At 40.1% G+C, this 20209-nt stretch overlaps 1 long non-coding RNA gene across 1 annotated transcript; it reads right to left on the reverse strand.

Annotated features, from left to right (window-relative positions):
- Positions 1-860: 860 nt before the first annotated feature.
- LOC119728310 lies at positions 861-17805 on the reverse strand. The gene is made up of 3 exons (XR_005271037.1): positions 17609-17805; positions 11068-11150; positions 861-4594 (listed from the first exon to the last, which is right to left on the reverse strand). It is a non-coding gene; the product is annotated as an uncharacterized LOC119728310 (long non-coding RNA).
- Positions 17806-20209: the final 2404 nt, after the last annotated feature.

The raw sequence follows: 20209 nt of genomic DNA on the forward strand, positions 1-20209 counted from the left end.
TTTTTGTCTCGGGTTGATTTAGAAAAGAAGCCAGACATGCCAGATGAATTAATTTTCTTTTGCTTCATGCCTAGATTTTCAAGGTTTTAGTTTCAAGTTGCTCGGTGGCACGGTTTGATGGGGCTTCACTGCAGACAAATGACTACATCAGATCACAATCTTGTGATCAAGTCACATTTTAGAAAGACCTGGCAGGGGACTCCCCCATGCAACCACCTATCAGGTAGGTGATGAATCTATGGGAGGCTGCAGTGATTGCTCAAGCCCAAGGTTTTATCCAATCATAGGATTGGAGTGCAGAGGTCACAACAGGTGACTACATTATGAATCTAGTAGCAGCACTTTGGGCACTTGTGCCGAGTGCCAAGTCCAGAAAGATCGCTAAGACCGAGAGAGACGTTTGCACACCAATACACTGGTTGCATCTCTGTGTGATTGTAGGACTCGGCGGACACTCGAAAGTGTATTGACATCTCCTTAAGCAGCAGTATCAAAACTTAACGGGGACTGACCAGTTCCTAGCTTCCTACAATCAATGCCTTGATCTGATTTCAATTTTTATTAAAAATGTCAAATGGCAGACATTTTGTTTCTTTTTGGTACTTTGAGCTACTTGGTATTGCCACAGACTGAAGACTATAATGCACAATACTGTTTTCCTGTAATGCAGACAGATAGCGTTTACTCCTAGCCATGAGATACACATTCTACTGTAGGTTTAGCGAGCAATGAGGATATACACAGTGCATGAATTCATTCTACAAACTTCAATTAAACTTACCATGGATCCATCTGGCAGGACTGGTTCCCTGTGCCTGACACACCACAGCTTCTGTCTTTAGGATGCAGAGGGCTTTTTGGTCCACCACATCTTCCATCTGGCCAGGAAGCAGCATGGTTCTCCCCCTCTGCACACCAGGACTTCTCCCCTACAATATGAAGAGTTTGGCCTTCTCTCCTTTTTCTTCTTTCCTAAAATTTACTTCCTAATGTTAGTTTTTCAACAGCTTTTCTGATGATAAAAATGATGGCACTGGCCCATTCATTGATTTCATGTTCCTTATTGTTTCTGGAATCTGAATTTTTAAATGCTTTTGATAGGGTTGCTTTGAAATCAGGACTTACTTTTTTAACAATGAAAACTAGAATTTAGAATTTTGACTGACTTTATACAGAGATTATCCAAGGCAAGGAAGCTGCCTTTTTGATATTGAATAAAACGTTTGGTCACTATTTTTCGGTTTATCAACTCGTGCTTTATGTGCTGCCAAACACACAAATGTTTTTTTTTTAAATTTAGCCCAAAAATTGGTCTGTACTTTCAGGTTTATGTTAAGAATCTTGTGCTGACAAAAAGACAAATATTATTTGCAAACACAATTTTTAAGTTATGCATCAGATACTGTATTTAGAGCAGATTTGACCTGTTCAGTTAATTTTAACTGATTTCCTTGAAGTAATTTCCTTATGTTTATTCGTGCATGTCTAGATTAGAACACACTCTATGAGAGAACTGATTGTACATGATGACACAATAAAAGGCAGTGAGATTTCAGAGTTATACCATGGAAGTTATTCACATAAATAGCGGCTGAAACACCTGTCCGAAAATCAAACCGCATTGAAGAACATCAGAGATACCAACAACAGTATCCATTTGTTAGCAGATCATTTGGATCAACATGATGCCATGGAACTAACGAAATGCAAGTAAGACATCAAGAGTAGATGCTCGATTGATCTCTAGATTTGCAATCTCCAGAGTGATAGATGGTACATAACTTCCACAGCAACACTCGGTAGGAAACGGCCAAAAATACATCTCCTTTGCAGAAAGGCAAACTAATTGTCAAAGTTCAAAAGGATCCTTACCATGTTGAAGTCGACCAAGTCATCCACGATCATCCAGACCACAAGATCAGGAAGCAAGCACACACCTTGACCAAAAGACCAATCGTCAATGCAGATAGGGACGACCCACCAGACGAGCCGGCATCTGCGGGCGGGGAACACCACACGTGCACGCCCCGGGGGGACTTGCATGCGTTGGGCTCAAGTGTATCAGAACATTGCCTGTTGGTCAAATGTCAAGTAATGAATGGGTTACTCAAAAAAATTATCAAGTTTTTTTCACATGAACATGTACAGCCAGCACTGGAACATAAATTTTTGTTTTCCTTTTTGTGGCAAAATTTAAAATTGGTGTTTAGCAAGTACATGTAATAAACAGTGTTAGTACCACCTAATTTTTTATTTCAAATGGGATTTGTTTACGCCGCTTATGAGGAATGGACAAAAAGACTGCATTTCTTGAGGTATTTACATGTAACTAAGGTGTGTCCACAAAAACACCTTGTAAACTATTGAAAAAGAAAGATTTTTTGATGGAATTTTTAACAGTGTTTTCACTGTGAAATGGACTATTTTTGGTTTAGCAATTTTTTTTCTCGAAAATGTGACACTAAAACCAATTTGCAATTACTTCTTTCATTCACAGACAAAGTTTGTCTGTTAAACATTGGACCAGTGCTGACTATACTTGATAAAACAAAAGCTGGGTACAAGACTGGCATGGTTGCTGATAGTAGGCAGGTAAATTATGACCAACAGAATTTTTTTTTTGAAAAGTCTTTTCAGATGAGTTGACAGAAATTCCAAAGCATAAACAAAAAGTTCATTGGTTGATTTTTGTTTGCCAAATTGAAAATTAACATGGATATGTGGGTTTTTTTCCCGTGCACGAGTTGGAGAGTAAGAATTTTGATTTTGTTCATATCTCAAACTTATTTGATTTAAATTGGACCAAACAGTGGTCAGAAGTCTGAAATAAAGTATGTAATACATTTCTGAAAACACTCACTAAAACACAATTTGCTAAAAAAGTTTCAATTTAAACCAATCTTGCACCCAGCTATTACCAATCAGGCAATGCCATAAAAATATGTCAAATTAAAATATCAATTCAATTGACGTAACCAGCTCTCTTTCTCCATATGCACGCAGATGCATCATCAAGGTTCTCTGAAGAGATTTTTTTCTGCAAGAACATGGAGAATTGCGCAGCCTTCAGCTTTAGTGAATACCGAGTACAAAAATCTGCCTATAAGAAGCTGCATACATGTACAGTACATGTATCAGAAAATTAGAAAAATATAATGCAGCACTCTCATCAGTTTGACTGCTTGTTGAAAGTTTTTTCCTAGTGATTTGAAACGATTGATCCGAGCAAATTAGTGGACTTACTGAATCAAATCAAAGACATATCAATTCTATGATATGCCTTGAGTTTACGGAGAGGAGCTGGTTACGTGTGGTATGTAAAGGCCTCTCTTCCATTGTCACATTTTATGATTTGGTTTGATTTGGTTTGGTTTGATCTCAACTAAGTCTGCCATCAATTGTGGGTCCGCAAAGAAAGATAGCATCTTTTGAAGGTTTCTGGAAAATTAACTTTGGGGATCTTGTCCCAACTTGTCACTAAGTGTATGACTGCATTACTTTCCATCATTAAATACTGAGCGAACATTATTGCACTTTCCTATCAAGATTCTAGACTTTTTGTCAAATTGTGGTCACCCAAGGCAACCTCTTCTGCATACGTGGGGTCACAGAGGTGACCTCTGATGACCTTAAGTGACCTCAAGGAAAGAGAGACCTCTACTTCTAGAGCATAAAATGTCCTTTCAAAGAGTTCCATTTTACGAAAGTTCCATTTCAAAGAGTCGATTTCACAAGAGTTCCATCTCCAAAGAGTTCCGTTTCAAAAGAGTTGTTTCCAACAAGTTCTGTTCCAAAAGAGTTCCTTTCAACAGTTTCTTTTCAAAGAGTTTAACTTCAACAGAGTTCATGAACAAGAGTTCCATTTCGACAAAGCTTTGTTTCCGATAAGTTCTGTTTCAAAAGAGTTCATTTCAACAGACTTTCTGTTTGAAAGAGTTCATTTTCAAAAGCGTTCCCTCAACAAGTCTCCGGCACATCATGAACTCCTGTCAGTCTGTTCAGAGCTAAAATGTGATCTCATGATGTCTAGTGCATGACTACTCAATGCATGATGTCTCAGCAGTTATTCAAAAGTTTGGTGAGACTCGTGCAGGCACATGGCTCAAGGATGGGTTATCCTTCGAGTTGCTTATTGTTCAAATGGAGAAAACACAACTCGACGCATTTTCTGATGACTAGCCAGACGTTGAATCATCTTGTGGCACACTGAGCTTGAAAGCCAAGATCTCCAGGCAATCCTTTTTGTAGGAAGTCCAATTGTTCTGTTGCAAGTCCTGCTTAGTGGTGGTGGCGTAGCTTATGAATCTCACACAGTCAATGCAGATCCAACTTGTTCAGGAGAGCATCTAAGAAGTGATCAGTGTCGCTGAGTGGCATCCAACAAGAGAGAATTCCTGTTCGTCTCACACTGGTTGAATTACAGGAATCAGTCACGGTGAGTGCTGAGGGTTCTCTGATTTCGTGTACCTCATCAGATCAAGTGAAGATTTCAGTAGCTTGGAGTTCACCGAGTAATGGTGGCGTGCTGTGCTGGTTTTCTTGAGGACAACATCATGCTGGTTTCAGCTGCCAGGGTGGTGCTGGGTCAAAGAATCTGTGTGCAAAAATAAAACAAAGAAATCCTCAGAACGACGTAGATACATTGTTGACTGTATGGCTGGGACACTGCCATTTCATTCAACTAACACCGCGTTCCCACTTGAATTGGGAAAAGGCAGATCAAGATCCGGCGTTTTGGTGTGATTGTTATCTTACCGCGACCAAACCGCAAGTTGCGTTCCCACTTATGCTTGATCCACCTTTTCAAACGGAAATGTCTGAAAGGTCACTCAGTTTGGTATTTAGCTTGCTGAGCGCGCAGTCTGTGGGAGTACGAGTGTTGCATGCTAGGACGGGACAATTTTCAAACAGCGCCATCAGAATTCACCAACAAAGATTACGCGAATTCACCGACGTAAATCCATGCATAAATTAACTAGTGAAATCCAGTGTTGTAGTCGAGGCCACAACCTCCGAGGCTGAGGCCAAGGCCAAGGCCGAGGCCACCACCTCCGAGGCCAAGGCCGAGGCCAGCAATCAAAACACGTAATAAAATATATATCACTAAAACAAGGCTAAGATTATGTTAGAGTTTTAACATCTTTTTAGCTGAATTCACTGAGTTTTGGAGTGCTGAAAAGCAAATTACACAACAAAATCAATGGCGTTTGAATCAGGCTCATAATGTTTGCCCTTTGGAGATACAACAATTTAAATGGCAAAATTGTGAGTTTCTATTCTGTAACATTTACATTATTTATTTTTAGCATGTTTTATAAATCCTATTTTCAAAACCTATCAAAATGCTTAATATCATAGGAATCCCCATTAAATAAACAACAACTTGATTTTTGAATCAGGTTTTTACCACTCATAACCAAAAAGTTACAATCCCCCCCCCCCCCCCGACCTTCGCACTGTCCAGGCGCGCGCCGAGCAAACACTGCGATGCGACCAGACAATGCCAGACGGCCCGCCGTTTCGCACGGGCAAAGCATACAGTAGTTCCAATCCCACTCCACACAACGGGATAAGTGTCCACGCATTATCACTGTTAATACCGCGGTACCAGACAAAGTCTGGCAATGGCCAATCCCGCTCCAAACAACACGGCAACACGGAACATGCATGCATGATATCACTCAGTTCATCAAAATGATCATGAATTCTCGGATCATCCGATTTGAATCCAATGGCTTCGAAGAATTTTAAGATCATGGCAAGAGGTAGGGAGTCCAGAGGTTTTGGCCGTATCTGTAACCACGCAAAATTAGTCAATTTCAAACCGTGCTTATACATGTAATAAGTATCAACATGGCTCTAAAAATACAAAAACGTATCCTGGTACCACGAGGAATACTGACTCCTATTATTAAAACATTCATTCAGAACTTTGCATTCATTTGGATGGAAAAACGAATTCTGAAATCGCGCTTTCCATATCGAATATTTGCGCCAAACATTACTGTGTGAGCCGGAACTTTCATTTAAATCACCGTGTAAAAATAAAATCTACTTGATCAATCGTAACTGTTTTGATCAAATCTTTATGAAAAAAAAATGGTACGGACTAGTACATTCGATTGTACCCAGAAAGTTCAGACTTTTACTGAAACAGTGGCCTATAAAAAGAAATGATTAAGCTTGCCGCACCTTGCCGCAAATCATTTTTAAAGGTCAAGGTACAGAGGCGAAACGAGAAAATTGTGTACAACACTGCAACCAAACTAGTTTACTACCACATGTTATTGTACGCAGATGGGATTGGTGCCAGACTTATGTAGTCTGGCACGCGGCAACAGTTATAACGCTTGCACGCACGTGAAAAGCTGAAGCGCAGGATAGGCGAAGATGCTACGTACGTGAGTACGTTCAATGCAACCATTTCCAGTTCATTCGTGCGTATTGTATATGCGTTCGTTTCACGGAACCCACTGCGGCAGAATCTCGAGGGTTTGATACGGTAGAAAATTGAAAATAATTAGAATAGAAAACACATCAAAATGGGCGGCTTCGAGCCGACCTCGAGAGATTCGCCGAGGCCGGAAGGCTCCGAGGCCGAAACCAAGGCCGAGGCCTTGCACTCCGAGGCCAAGGCCAAGGCCGAGGCCGAGGCCATGAAAATCGGCCTCGAGGCCGGCCTTGGCCCCTCCAACACTGGTGAAATCGAACAACGCCGCTCATTTTGTGACATCACATTCGCGCAGCAGAAACCAATGCATCAATAAGGGATTCCCTGGTTCTGAAGTTTCTCATTTGTTAAAAATGGTCACATGATGTACTACGACGTCATTTTCCAATTTTCTATTTATAGAAAATTACTACAGATCTGTCACCTCTTTACGTATCGCATTATCGGCTATATTCTCATCGCATACTCGTAAGCTTTCCGTGATTCTGTGCCAAAGTAACGTGTTTTGGCGAGTGCGTGCTTTTACACTAAAACAGAGTTATTCATGGATGGAAACATAAGTAAAATTTCATGAATGAAAAGGTTTAGGAATGGACAAATACACAACGAAAATTGTAAAAGGCCTAGCGTGGTTTTAGGATATACCACGTGCGCTGCGTGCACGCATGCATCGTGCATGCGCGGTGCTAGCCTGTAGTTCAGCGGTTGTTTATTGTGCATGTTGTGCACGTTGGAAATTTTCACATGAGCTACATCAGGCCTTCATTTTTAGAAATTCGTGGAGCTCAGTTAATCGCTCTCCTGGGAAATCCGAGGAGCTCAATTTGAGCACCCAAAATTGCTCTCCTGGGAAGTCCGAGGAGCTCGATTTGCATGTTTTGTGCTCAAAGTAAAAAATGAATCCAAATCATGTCCTGAAGCCTTTCATATCATGCACACACACTTGCATCAGAACTGAGAAACAGATGCGACTGTTCACTACAAATTGAGTGCTTAATCCATGTCAATTTAATAGGTTTAAGTTTTACTTGTTTGTGAATCGTCCTGATGTGGAAATAAAAATGAAAAACAAAATGGGGTTGACTTGGGGTTCTTTAGTGTTTCTATTTTGTTCTATTTTACTTCGTTTTTATTATACTCACTTTATTTTATTTTTATTTTATTTTGTTTTATTACTGTTTATTTCAGTTTTTATTTATTGATTTTTTTTTATCAAATTGTTTAATTGTTTTGGTTTACTAACTTTACTAAAAACCTGTTTTTGTTTAAATTTGCATATGTATCATGTGGTGTAACCGTGTTTTTGAGGGGTTCTAAATTTATATCCATATTGATGTATAGAGCCCCCTCCCCCCCCCCCCAAAAAAAATCCAATTAATTTAAGTCCGGTCATACATGTACATCTGTCAAAGAAATACTTTTTTTGTCACATAAATCCTCAAAATTAGTAAAATAGAAAAGGAAAATAATTATATGAATATTTGGTTTTGGGCACAAAAATTAAAAGGATCGAAAGTAAGGTCACAGAAAAGTAACGCCATTACAAAATGTCGAATGGTACTACGCACAAACAATGTCACCGTGCACGGGTGGGCCTGTTGACCGGCCGCGCTTGCGGGCATAGCCCGGTAGTCGACACACGGAAAATCGCTCTGCACTCTATCGTTGTGGGACAAATGAGCTCAACCTTTCGTAAGGTATCTCCAACCCAAACTTGTCAAAAATGAACGCTAGGTTTCTTGTAGATGTACCGGAGATCATTCAAAATGCCGTTCAAAAACTCTGGCTCCCTTTGGAATACCACAACTTCCAGAAAAACGGTGTAATGTCACATAGGCCTACCCACTGTTGACTGGATGCACAGTATTAGATCGCGCACAACACAAGTACATTACATTATGTACCGTACGCGTTAACGTTATGATATTAGGCTTGGACGGTATTGCCTTGTACTATACCGTGGTATACCGTGACAAAAAACGCGGTATTCACTAAAACCGCGGTATTATGTTAAGTGGGGTATTAGTTACGTCATTATCAGAAGAAAAAATAACTAACCACCAGGCACCACGTGCCAAGTTGATAAGCCGCCGGCGCAGCATAAATCACGCAAATGCTTCACGCCGCAAATCTCCTACACTAAAAGTGTCTTGGTTTCATTATCAGTCCATTTGTTTGTAAAAACAATATATCATTGTAAAAGATTATTAAACACGGGAAGCTTACTTTTTGTGGTATTGCATTTTTCGAATTTGTAAGTCATTGACTTGACAAGGTCCACTAAAAAATAATGCAGATCGTCGACCAACGCCAGAGGCCGACCACGCGACGATCCCCAGATCCTAGCGAACGTATGCTTTTCAGTTGGTATCCATTGTGAGTGATTCAAAAGGCTCATGCAATTTATGCCGGCCACCAGCGACTCCTTACGTGCTTCGCCGGTGTCATGTGAAAATCGGACTCCTATAAAAAATATCGTACTCCTTTCTCACTTGATCGGTCCGTGATTGATAATAGTAAACATCACAATGTTACGCATGCGCAACTGTGGACGCTGAAATATGAAGTTGTCGGTGCCACGACCTTCATAACGAACGGACCAATCATTCCAAAACATGAATGGAAAATGTTTTGAGCGCCGTTTCGAGTGCCGTTTTAGATGGCCAATCAGCTTGATCTACACAGTGCGTGGGAAAAAGCACGTGCAATTGTGCTTGTGGGCCCAGCAGGACGGGCGTAGCTTTACGTGTGATCGTGCGGCATATTACGGGGGTTTTTCCCACGGTGAGAAATCATGGCTTCTGTAGTACGCTTTCTTTTGGAGTATTTTCTTTTCTGGATTTTTATCTGGACGACTCGGCATATTCAGGCGAGTCCCTTCCCTTTGAACGTCGGTACCGAAGAATAACTAACGGACCAATCGAACCAAAACATGAATGACAAAATTGTTCCGGAGCGTGGATTTAGGTGGCCAATCAGATTCTTTTAAAAGGATGTTTGACCATTTTTCATCTCACCATCGTCTCGGTAAAACCTTCTAAAAAAAAGGCGAGTGCGGACACGGCTTTAGATCGATAAATGCAGTGGGTGGGGAAAAGCACGTGTTCCGACTCTCTCTGTGCAGAACCAGTGTGGGACCACGTGTATGCGTATCATGCACTGGCATGTACTGGCCACGCACATGACGCACATGACGTAGGAGGATTTAGGGAATTTCTTTAACACTACAGTGTTCGCTTCCAGATCGTACAAGAGTTTTTACCCACGATGAGAAATCATTCGTTGGAATATTTTCTTTTCTTAATTTTCCCGGACGGTTCACACTCGCTGCATCGTATATTCAGGCGAGTCCAGATTTTTTTTTCCTTTTGCGCGTTGGTGCCGACACTGCTTGATTGTACATTTATTCCCAAGGCTCATGATGAGACATCATGATGGCTTTGATATTGCGCTTTCCTTGAAATATTTTTTTTCTCATTTTCCCCGGATCGGACAGCTCAGCATCGCATGTGAATCCAGGCAAAAACTACGCATGATGATGTAAGATTTCTCTGAAACAACCACGGAGAAACAATTAAGACGACCAATTTTTGTCACGACCGTCAAAACATTCCCATGTGTAAAACATTGTTTGGACTTTCAGCGAAGACACTTGACACACAAAGAAAACCGCAAACACCGTGACTATCCGGTAATACCGAAATACCGTCCAAGCCTATATGATATGCGTGGCGACGGGAACCGTCGCCCACACACCACACTCAACACGTGTACATGTGCTTGGGTGGCCCATTTGGAAGCACGTCCATTTTATCGAAAATAGGGGTGTTGGTATTACAAAGTAGGTGGTTTTAATTGCTCAGCCCATCCATTTCATAATTGTTTTGTGTTTTCACTTCATCGGAGGTTTATTTATTTAGTTTTACATTATAAATATTTATAAACTAATTTATAAACTGATCTCAACCGAAGTTATTATTTCATTTTATTCACTTAACGGCGGTGCACGTCTGAATGACGATCCTGCCAGTACCCTTGATCATAATGGAACATCCTACATGTCGTTGATGAAAAGAAAATGGCTGATGTATCCATGTATTTGTTGAATTTTTTTGCAACAAAATCGTTCAAACATCGGGATGACAAGTTAAGAAATCAAGTATATAAAATTTGGATTGACAAGATTTTACTGTTGGCTTTTATGTAGACAAAAACTGGAGTCGACAATTAATAAGCTTACAAATTTACCCAGGAGCGCTATTATTCGCGCGCCAGAAACCGTGTTCAGGAGCACGAAGGAGCGCGATCGCGCTCCTTAAAAATGAAGGCCCCAAAACGTATTTCTTCGTCCTATTTTTGAAAGACCAAATTGGAGGTTTTCCCCCCAAAGACTGTCTTTGCTTGTTTATGGTTGTGTGGCAGGTGAAGCGATTGTATTACGCAAAAAAAACCAAATGTGGCATGGGAATAGGGATTGACAACAAGCAAGAATCTCGGAATCAGGCAACATGATGCAAAGCAGAAAGCTGAGATCATTTTCCAACAAAAAGTAAGTTAATGCATAGTATTAATTCATCAATTTCATCCACATTTAAACAATCAAGGAAATCACAAACCTTTTAATGCAATCCATGCTGTATGCAATTTGCAGGGGTTTTATCCCAAGGAAGCAGCTTGACGAAAGCAAAGTCTAACAGACCTGCAGAAAATTCATGAAAAAAAAACAGGGAAAGCATGGTGAATAAAGTGAAGATGCAGCATGATAATAATAATAATATACACTTGAGACATGCAGACAACCCAATTCCTGAAAACCTTTATCCCATAAATACCACATTGCCCAGTTATTTGCACCTGAAAGTGAACCAGGCCAATGCTAGTCTAAGCTAAAAATTACATTCCAAAACAATGCACACCAGTGTTGGAGTACTAGTACTTGAACTCGAGTACAACTCGAGTACCTATAAGTACTTGACCCGTACTCGATCATAAGTACGCGGAAAAAACAAGTACTCGGCACGTACTCGTAATTTTGTACTCGGACTCGTCCCTTAACTCGACAAATTGAGAGCTAAAATATTAAATCACTAAAGCGCTAACTCTTCATTCTTGCGCACGGAGACGCTTTGAAGCCGCTCTGGGTGCAGACATTTTGAATTTATGTGCGTGTTTGTAGAACACAATCAAAATAGATGGATTAAATTTTAAAAGTGTACTCTAAATGCAACGCGCAAGTTGAAGATACGCAAACAACTTGAGCGCGTCATGACAGTTCAAAAAACGCCACGGTGAAAAGCATCTGCAGCGGAGGGACGCGCATGCGTTGCGCTGTTTGCATAGAGCAAAATGACACGCTCATTTGCTGATTGTGCGTTTCGGTTTTGGGCGTATTGGCTTCGATGATGCACCGGTACGGAATACAAACGCAGATATGCAAATAGCCGTACAAAAGCCGTACAAAATTTCGAGTTTTCCATAGGTTTGTGCACAAACATGGATGTGCCCATCAGGTATCTCTTTGTACATCGAGTTAGAGCTCTAGTAATTTAATATAGCTCTATGATCCAGACGTAGACATGTCTTCTTCGTCAGAAATTATACATGTATCTTGGGGCTTAGAGATCACAAGGAATATTTCGCTAACGGACAGAAGCAGCACAGCGCAGTATGCAAGTCATGTGGGCTGCGGATTTTAGAGAAATCTGGAACAACTTGCAACTTCAATAAGCACCTTCTACGCAATAAATCAAGAATTCCAAGCACAAAAAAACCCCACTTTTTAATATGTGTACGTGTTAATTTCTTGGAATACTGGGTAATTACTTTACATATCACATGTAAGTAACAGTGCTAATTTCCATAATGCTTTAGTTTAAAAATATACTCGGGATGTACTCGAGATCTTTGTACTCGTACTCGGCCCGTACTCGGACTCTGAAAAACTCGAACTCGGATTTTTGGCCCAGGACTTGACTAAAAAGTACTCGGATTCGGCCCATACTCGGCACTGTGTGTACTCGGAAAACTTGGTACTCGAGTTTTGGTACTCGACTACAACACTGATGCACACACTGTACATATGTTTATTTTCATATGTTTATTAGTCAATTTTGGAAGCTTCCAAGAGAAATAAATGCTTTTGGAAAATGTGACTTCTCCTTTTAGAAAAAAAAAAATTCTACAAAGTTTTTAAAGAAGATTTGACCAAGCGAATCTACCATCTGGAACCACCACTCCGACCTCCTGCACACAAGTTATGAGCCATGACAGAAAAAGGTTAAGTATTATCAAAGAATTTTTTCACTACTAACATAGTGCTTCTTCATCAGATTTACAAGTTTTGGTACTATTCAGGTCATATTAAATTATGGAATATGAGTGGCGGCCTTGTATGGAATCCTTTCCCTCTTTTAAACTCTAACCCCCTAGTACTTCCTCGGGACTACCCTGCTAAATCCAACAGAGTCCAACCGGACTTTCCTGTTTAATCCACTGTGCCTCATTTTCAGTTGTCTGCTGAATCCAACTGAGTCCAACAATGCGTTATAATGCGGTTCAGTTGCCTGCTGAATCCAACATTTTGCATCCAACATTTTGACGTCACTTTTTCATTGTATGGCTAATCATTGCCAAAATGTGGAAATGACTTGAGCACGATGAATCTGGGACTGAGAGACATTTCCAATTTTGTTACGAAAAGCTTGGGGATTGTGTCATTCAGTTTCCCATCCTAGATTCCATTAAACATAATGAAATATGTTGAATTGAATCTTGGTCGGGATCAATAGAGGAAAAAGGACCATTTTTGATACAGATACAGAGAGTCCTGTTTTATAGGGCCTCCTATAAGGGAACTAAATCGACTTTTAAATTATTTGACCTATCAAACTAGTTGGGGACATTAAGAACATACAAGCAGACTATGTCATAAAGGGCAGGGTTTTGACTTTTTGAGGGAAATTTAGGTGTAAAATGACGATGACAATGACAAAATGCAACACAAAAATAAAGATGGCGATCACTGCGCGATGTACCGTGAACACTCAAGGCGCGCTGAGCCAAATCGCACGGCACCAACCGTAACCGCGTAGGAAAAACGTAATTTTTACCCAAAGAAACTATTAAAAAATTTCAAAAAGGTGTCACTATATTGAGAGAAGTTGGCTTTAGGTTGAAAATGTCATTTTTTAGTAAGGCTGAAAAAAAAATGGTTCTGCTTCCGATTACATTCCTTTCAATAATAGGGTCGGTCGGACAGAATTTTTTTTTTTTGGCCAATTTTTTTATGCAGATTGAATGGGGTATTCAAATACAATGTATATGCGAAGTTTTAGCCTGAACTATTTCCATTGCACTACGCAAGCTATACACAGAATGGCCACAAAAAGTGAATATAAAACCTACCTTAATTATTGGCAATATATTTACGTTTGATAATTCTTTAAAAAATATATAAAATTCTGGTCGTTCGCACCATATGCACAATGCTAGTCAAGACGGGAAGCTGGCCAAAACTCAGAAGTGTGTGATGCACTGACTGTGCATGTGTGGCGCGGCCAACAGACCTCGTTTTTACGGTCGAAAATTTCGGGAAACATAAGCTGCACTGTATCACGTCAAATACGAGTAGTGCGATCTCAACATGAATGCTGAAACACGGAAAATACACAGACAAGCTAGATCAAAGCTGTGAATTAACTTGCAAAAATGTTCTTTCTCCATCGGTGTTTTCTTGGCATTTTTACGATGTTGAATCCGGCCAGTTGACAGTCACACGTGCCCAATGCATAGCCAAGCTAGCGGGCTATTGATCGCATAGCCGTGCACAGACTGGTTACCGCATTTTCATCATGTCTTCTAAATTGGCCCCTGCGCGGCGTGGTGGGAACCAGTCGTCGCCGCATTGAGCTAGGTTTTATATGCACGTGATTACTTGTATAGTCACCGTGACATCGAATTCAAAGGCGAATTTGTAAAAATAACGGAGGTTTCCTTTGAAAAAATAGCTAATGTAAGTAAGAAAACAAATAAATACAAGCATTTTTTTGACGCAAAAGGGTTGTTAAAAGGTATTTTGTGCATACAGCAAAGACAACAGGTTTTTATTGTTATTGATTCAATCATTATTATTTATTTTTTTTTTTTCGAATTGCCGATAAATTTTTTAGGGTCCCAGCCTTAAAATAGGGTCGGTTGGGTAACCGGAAGCAGAAGTATTATTTTTTTTGGCCTAAATAAAAAAAACTCTTGATTTCTACTTTGATCAAAACAAAACAGGGGCCCTACACTGCACGATCTCATAATTTTAGCTCCAGCTCTAACGTTATATGTCCAATTCTTGATGATCATTGGAGCTGGATTTATTCAAGCTAATAATTAGGCCAAAAAAAAGAATAGTTCTGCTTCCGATTACATGCCTTTCAATAATAGGGTCGGTCTGTCGGAATTTTTTTTTTTTTTTACCAATTTTTTTATGCAGATTGAATGGGGATTATATGCAAAGTTTTAGCCTGAACTATTTCCATTGCACTACGAAAGCTATACACAAAATGGCCACAAAAAGTGAATAAAACCTACCTTAATTATTGTCAATATATTTAAGTCAGATAATTTTTTTAAAAAAGTGGAAAATTCAGGTCGTTCGCACTGGTCATATGCACAACGCTAGTTAAGACGGGAAGCTGGCCAAAACTCCGAAGTGTGTGATGCACTGTGTGTGTGGCCCGCGGCCAACAGACCTCGTTTTTACGGTCGAAAATTTCGGGAAACACGCTGCATTGTATCACTCTAAATACGAGTAGTGCGATCTCAAAATGAACTCTTGAACACGGAAAACTCCCGGAAAATACATACACAGACAAGCTAGATCAATTCTGTGGATTAACTTGCAAAAATATTCTTCCTTCATCGGTGTTTTCTTGGCATTTTTACGATGTCGAATCCGACCAGTTGACAGTGCACGTGCCTGCGGTATGCTAGCAGGCTATTGATCGCATAGCCCTGCACAGACTAGTTACCGCATGTTCATCATGTCTTCTAAATTTGTGCTGCGGGAACCAGTCGTCGCAACATTGAGCTTACGCACGTGATTATAGTCACCGTGACATCGAATTGCGAAGTAGTTATATCGCAAAGCGAATTTGTAAAAATAACGGAGGTTTCTTTTGAAAAAATAGCGAATGTAAGTAAGAAAACAAATAAATACAAGCATTAATTTTTGACGCAAAAGGGTTGTTGAGAGGTATTTTGTGAAGACAGAAAAGACAGGTTTTTATTTTTAATTTATTCAATCATTTTTTTTTTTTTTTTTGAATTGCTGATAAAATGTTTAGGGGGCAGCCTAAAAATAGGGTCGGTCGGGTAAGGCCAAAAAAAAAAAGTCTCCGGTTTCTGGTATGGAGCTTGCCCCAAAAGTGGTGCGGCGACGCGGCTTTTTTTTTTTTTTTTACCTGTTTTTTTTTTTTTTGGCTTCAAATGTCAGCTGATGACTGCAAATGGTGCCCGACTAAACTTAGTGCAAATATATGGGAGTCCAGAGAGGCCATATAAATCTTATTCTCGATCATAACTCCTTCTAAAAACACGTTAAAATTGTGCAGCAGCAGAATTCCAGTCAAACCAGTGAGTTTGGCGGTTTTGAAACATCATCTTGTATTGAAAAAAAAACTTTTTCATTTTGCCGACGCGCATGGCTACGGCGACGCGCGCGCATACCAGAAACCGGAGACTTTTTTTTTTTGGCCTAACTGGAAGCAGAACTATTATTTTTTTTGGCCTTATCGAAACAGGACAACTCGTACGCGAACCAACTCGTACGCGAACCAACTCGTACGCGAACCAACTCGTACGCGAACCAACTCGTATGCGAGTCAACTCATACGCGGATTGGTCAACTCGTACGCGAGACAACTCGTACGCCAGCCAACTGGTACGCAAGACAACTCGTACGTGGTCCAACTCGTACACGAAACAACTCGTACGCCAGCCAACTCGTACGTGGACAATCGCCAACTTGAAGTTTACCCCAAAACACACGCCAAAGTTGATTGTATGACTGAATGACTGTGATTGTAGCCATATGTATTTTCAACAAATTTAAATTCCATAAATGCAACGATGTTCAAGTTCAAAAGTTTCAATGATGAATTAAAAAAAACATGATCCATTTTGCGACCGACATGACCGATGTGTAGTGCAATGCTGCGGCATGCACTTCCAACCACGCAGCTAGTGTGGAGAATTTGTCAAGACATACGATTTGATTTACACATAGCACGGGGCCACTATAGCAGTGTATGGAATTGGAAGTCTACAAATGCAGCGGATATGATACGATTTAAATTCTCACTATGTGGCATTATCTTGTCTTATAGTGTACGGCGTGAGCAAGGATCGGACATACCGGACAGTGTGCGAGTGGTCCAGGAAAACAAATCATAACTTTTTTGTTATGAGCAAAACAAGCTGATGTAAAGATGAACTAATTGGGACCACTCAGTAATACAAAATAATCCCCTTAACTTAAGGAAAAAGAATGTGCCGGACAACTGACCAACCCTATTAATTTCCTACACGCCCGAACCTACCGTTTCAGTAAAATCCCTTGTGTTACGGCTGCTAGTCTATACTCACGCGTACGAGTTGGCTCGAGTACGAGTTGGTCCGCGTACGAGTTATCTCGCATACGAGTTGACTTGCGTACGAGTTGTCCTGCGTACGAGTTGGTCACGTACGAGTTGACCTGTATTCATAATTATTTGCCACTAAAAATTACAGAATGTTTTCATTGAATTTTGCCATTTACATTAGTAGGCCCTAGTACTATGCTAAAACGAAACGCATGCAACATAGGCCCTAATAAAATATGAAAATAATTTAAATGTTATTAATTTTGTCGTGTGATTCTCTTTCCAGTGATGCCCCATTTTCTAGGGTTGTAAAAAAATCTAAAAAGTGGTGAACTCCCTACCGTTATGACCGTACAACAAAAAACAACAGCCGAAGTAACATGGGGGCGAAGTGGTGAAACGGGGCGAAATGGTAACACGGAACAAATTGACTGAGCGAAATACGATGGGTGATATTGATTAAAAAAACGACATAAATACAGCTGCCTCTAAATAGAAATGGGAATTTTCTTTGTCACGATGTACATACCTTTATTGCTATGAAGTCGATCTTGTTGAAGAATGTGTCCATTTGAGGTAAAAACACGTTGAATAATCCTTAGTCAAATCTGCCGCTCTCATGGAGGGTGGACGTTCCGGTATTCGTTAGTTCGAGCTCCTAACACGCGGAAAGCCAATACACGGTTGGTTTCACTCCTCCAGTAATTGCACGTGGTATATTTTTTTTGAGCGGCCTCGCTCTCGAAAAGCGTTCGCGGCCGCCCTGCCGATGTTCTTCTTGCCAGTATAAGAATAAAATGTATTTAGTCAGATGGTCGGTCAAAAATAATCTCTCACTTGCAATTGGGCATATTTCGTTAACAATTTCAGGGATGTTTAATGAAACACTATCAAACTTGATGCCATTTTTCCCAACCCCAGAAGATGGTTTCCCGGTTATTGTTTTTGAGCCGAATTGAACCCATTTTCTCGACCTTTTGTGGGCGGAGCGTCCATTTGGAAAATTGGCGAAATAAACCCCAAAATAGAGTCCTTTATCAAGTCTTGCAGCAGATGAAAAGTATGAATTGAGAAATACATGTGTACATGTTGAAACACAATTTTGGGCAAATTTTCTCTTTAAAGAGAAAAATGAAAGGTGAAATTATCTGAATCTACTTTTGCGTGTGAAGCCGCCACTTTTTAATGTCATGGCCCTGCCGCCCTGCTCATCCAGTGGCACATCCAAAGGGGGGGGGGGGGGTAAAGAGGTTGTCATTTGTTTGTTTGGTTTGGGTATTTTCTTTGAAAAATGTTTTTGTCCCACGATTTTAACCTTGGTGATAATGTATGTGGCCTATTTTTGAGTAGTAAGAGGTGCAAGTGCCGCCACCAACGTCAAAGTAGTCCCCCGCCCCCAAATTTTTCTAAAAAGAGTGGTTTTGAACTTGTCAAGGTTTTCATAAGCGATAGTACCCAAAAATGCAAATGGGCCCCTACAAGCGGACTGACTAATTATCCCCTACCGATTTTAGTTGAAATTCTCAGTGTAGGCCCTACTAAACAATTGTCTTCTATTTTTTCCCAATAAAAGGGATATGTTACTTTTGTAAATATGCAGTATTGTTAGGGTGAGGGAGGCTACAATGTAGCAGAGAAAGCTGTGGGGGGGGGGGGGGGGGGAACAGCCCCCCATGAAACCTTGTCACCCCCCCCCAGTCGCCCCCCCCCCCTGACATTTTGAGTTTCTAAAAAAATTATCATTGATCTACATGACGCCCCCCCCCCCCCCCCCCCCCAGCGCCCTCCACTGAAAAATTCCTGGCTACGCCACTGGCAACACCTACTTTTAATATCTTTAAAAACTGTTCTGATGAGGGGTGGGGGTGCCCATGACCCTCCTTACTGTGCCACTTGAATGAATGTTACTATCCCCATGAAAACGACACAATGACAATTATTTAAACATAAAATACACTGAACAAAGAAAGTAGGGTAACATAGTTTTAATACATCTTCATAGAATCACATATTAAAAAACAAGTTAAAGATAAAATTGCCCTTTTTTTCAAATTTTAATTCTGAAACAAATGAATACAACAATACACTATCAATTTTAAGCTTTTTTTTTTAATGTACATGCAGCGGCGACGGATACTTTAAGGGCTTTTTTGTTGTATCTTGAGGGGGCACTTTACTATTCGAGGGGGCACATTTATGGCCGCAAAAGGGGCACTTGGGAAAATCTGGGGGGGCAAATGCCCCCCCGGTTCCGCCGCCCCTATGTACATGTAGTTCCATCTTTGGGTAATTAAATAAGTAAAATAAACATCAAGAATATCACTTTATAACCATCTCAAATTTATGAAAAGATAATATCTAAAAAGGTACATGTATATCTTTAATTTATCCTTAATTCCCTTATATGTTAGCACACATGAATTCTTGCAACATTTAAACCCAAAATGTCCACCCGGCTGAATTATAGACAATGCTCATTCATGATTCTAAAAAAAAAAAAAGTTTCCTCAAGTACATAGCATCTTTACACGTTATCTGCAAATTATTACAGAAATCTGACAAAGACAGCAATCAGTCAACTTTATCTCATACTCAAACTACTACACATTACAGTAATAAATTATTACTGTAATTTGCAGCCTACACTGTAATTTGTAGTAGTTTGAGTGTCAGATGAAGTTTTTGGTGTTGGTACTTCAAATTATTTCATGCTCAAAAGGAACTTGCTCTCGGATTGTACATTTCAATAAAATACAACAATAAACTCAATGGTGCCATCTTCTCTGTGTTTCTCTTTCTTCGTAAGATCCTTGTTACAATATTCAAATGGACATGTAAGTTATGTTTTCAAATATAGCTGGGTTCACGTAACTATCAGCTGGCAAGTGTTAATGACTGGCCATAGCAAAGTTTGCTTTAAAAACATCAGACTTTAAATCTCCCAGACATGGCTTACACCTGCCAGAGGGTTCTACTTAATTATTTAAAATTTACATTCAATTGTTGTACATTATCTGTACCTGAATCAGAGCGTGACATTCCATAACAAAATCTGCTCAAACAATCAACAAAACGAAGGTAATTCAGATTTGTAACTCCCAGAATGCCAAATACTTCCACGGTATGCATG

Source organism: Patiria miniata, unplaced genomic scaffold (genome assembly GCF_015706575.1).
Source record: "Patiria miniata isolate m_02_andy unplaced genomic scaffold, ASM1570657v1 HiC_scaffold_20, whole genome shotgun sequence".
NCBI classification, from domain to species: domain Eukaryota; kingdom Metazoa; phylum Echinodermata; class Asteroidea; order Valvatida; family Asterinidae; genus Patiria; species Patiria miniata.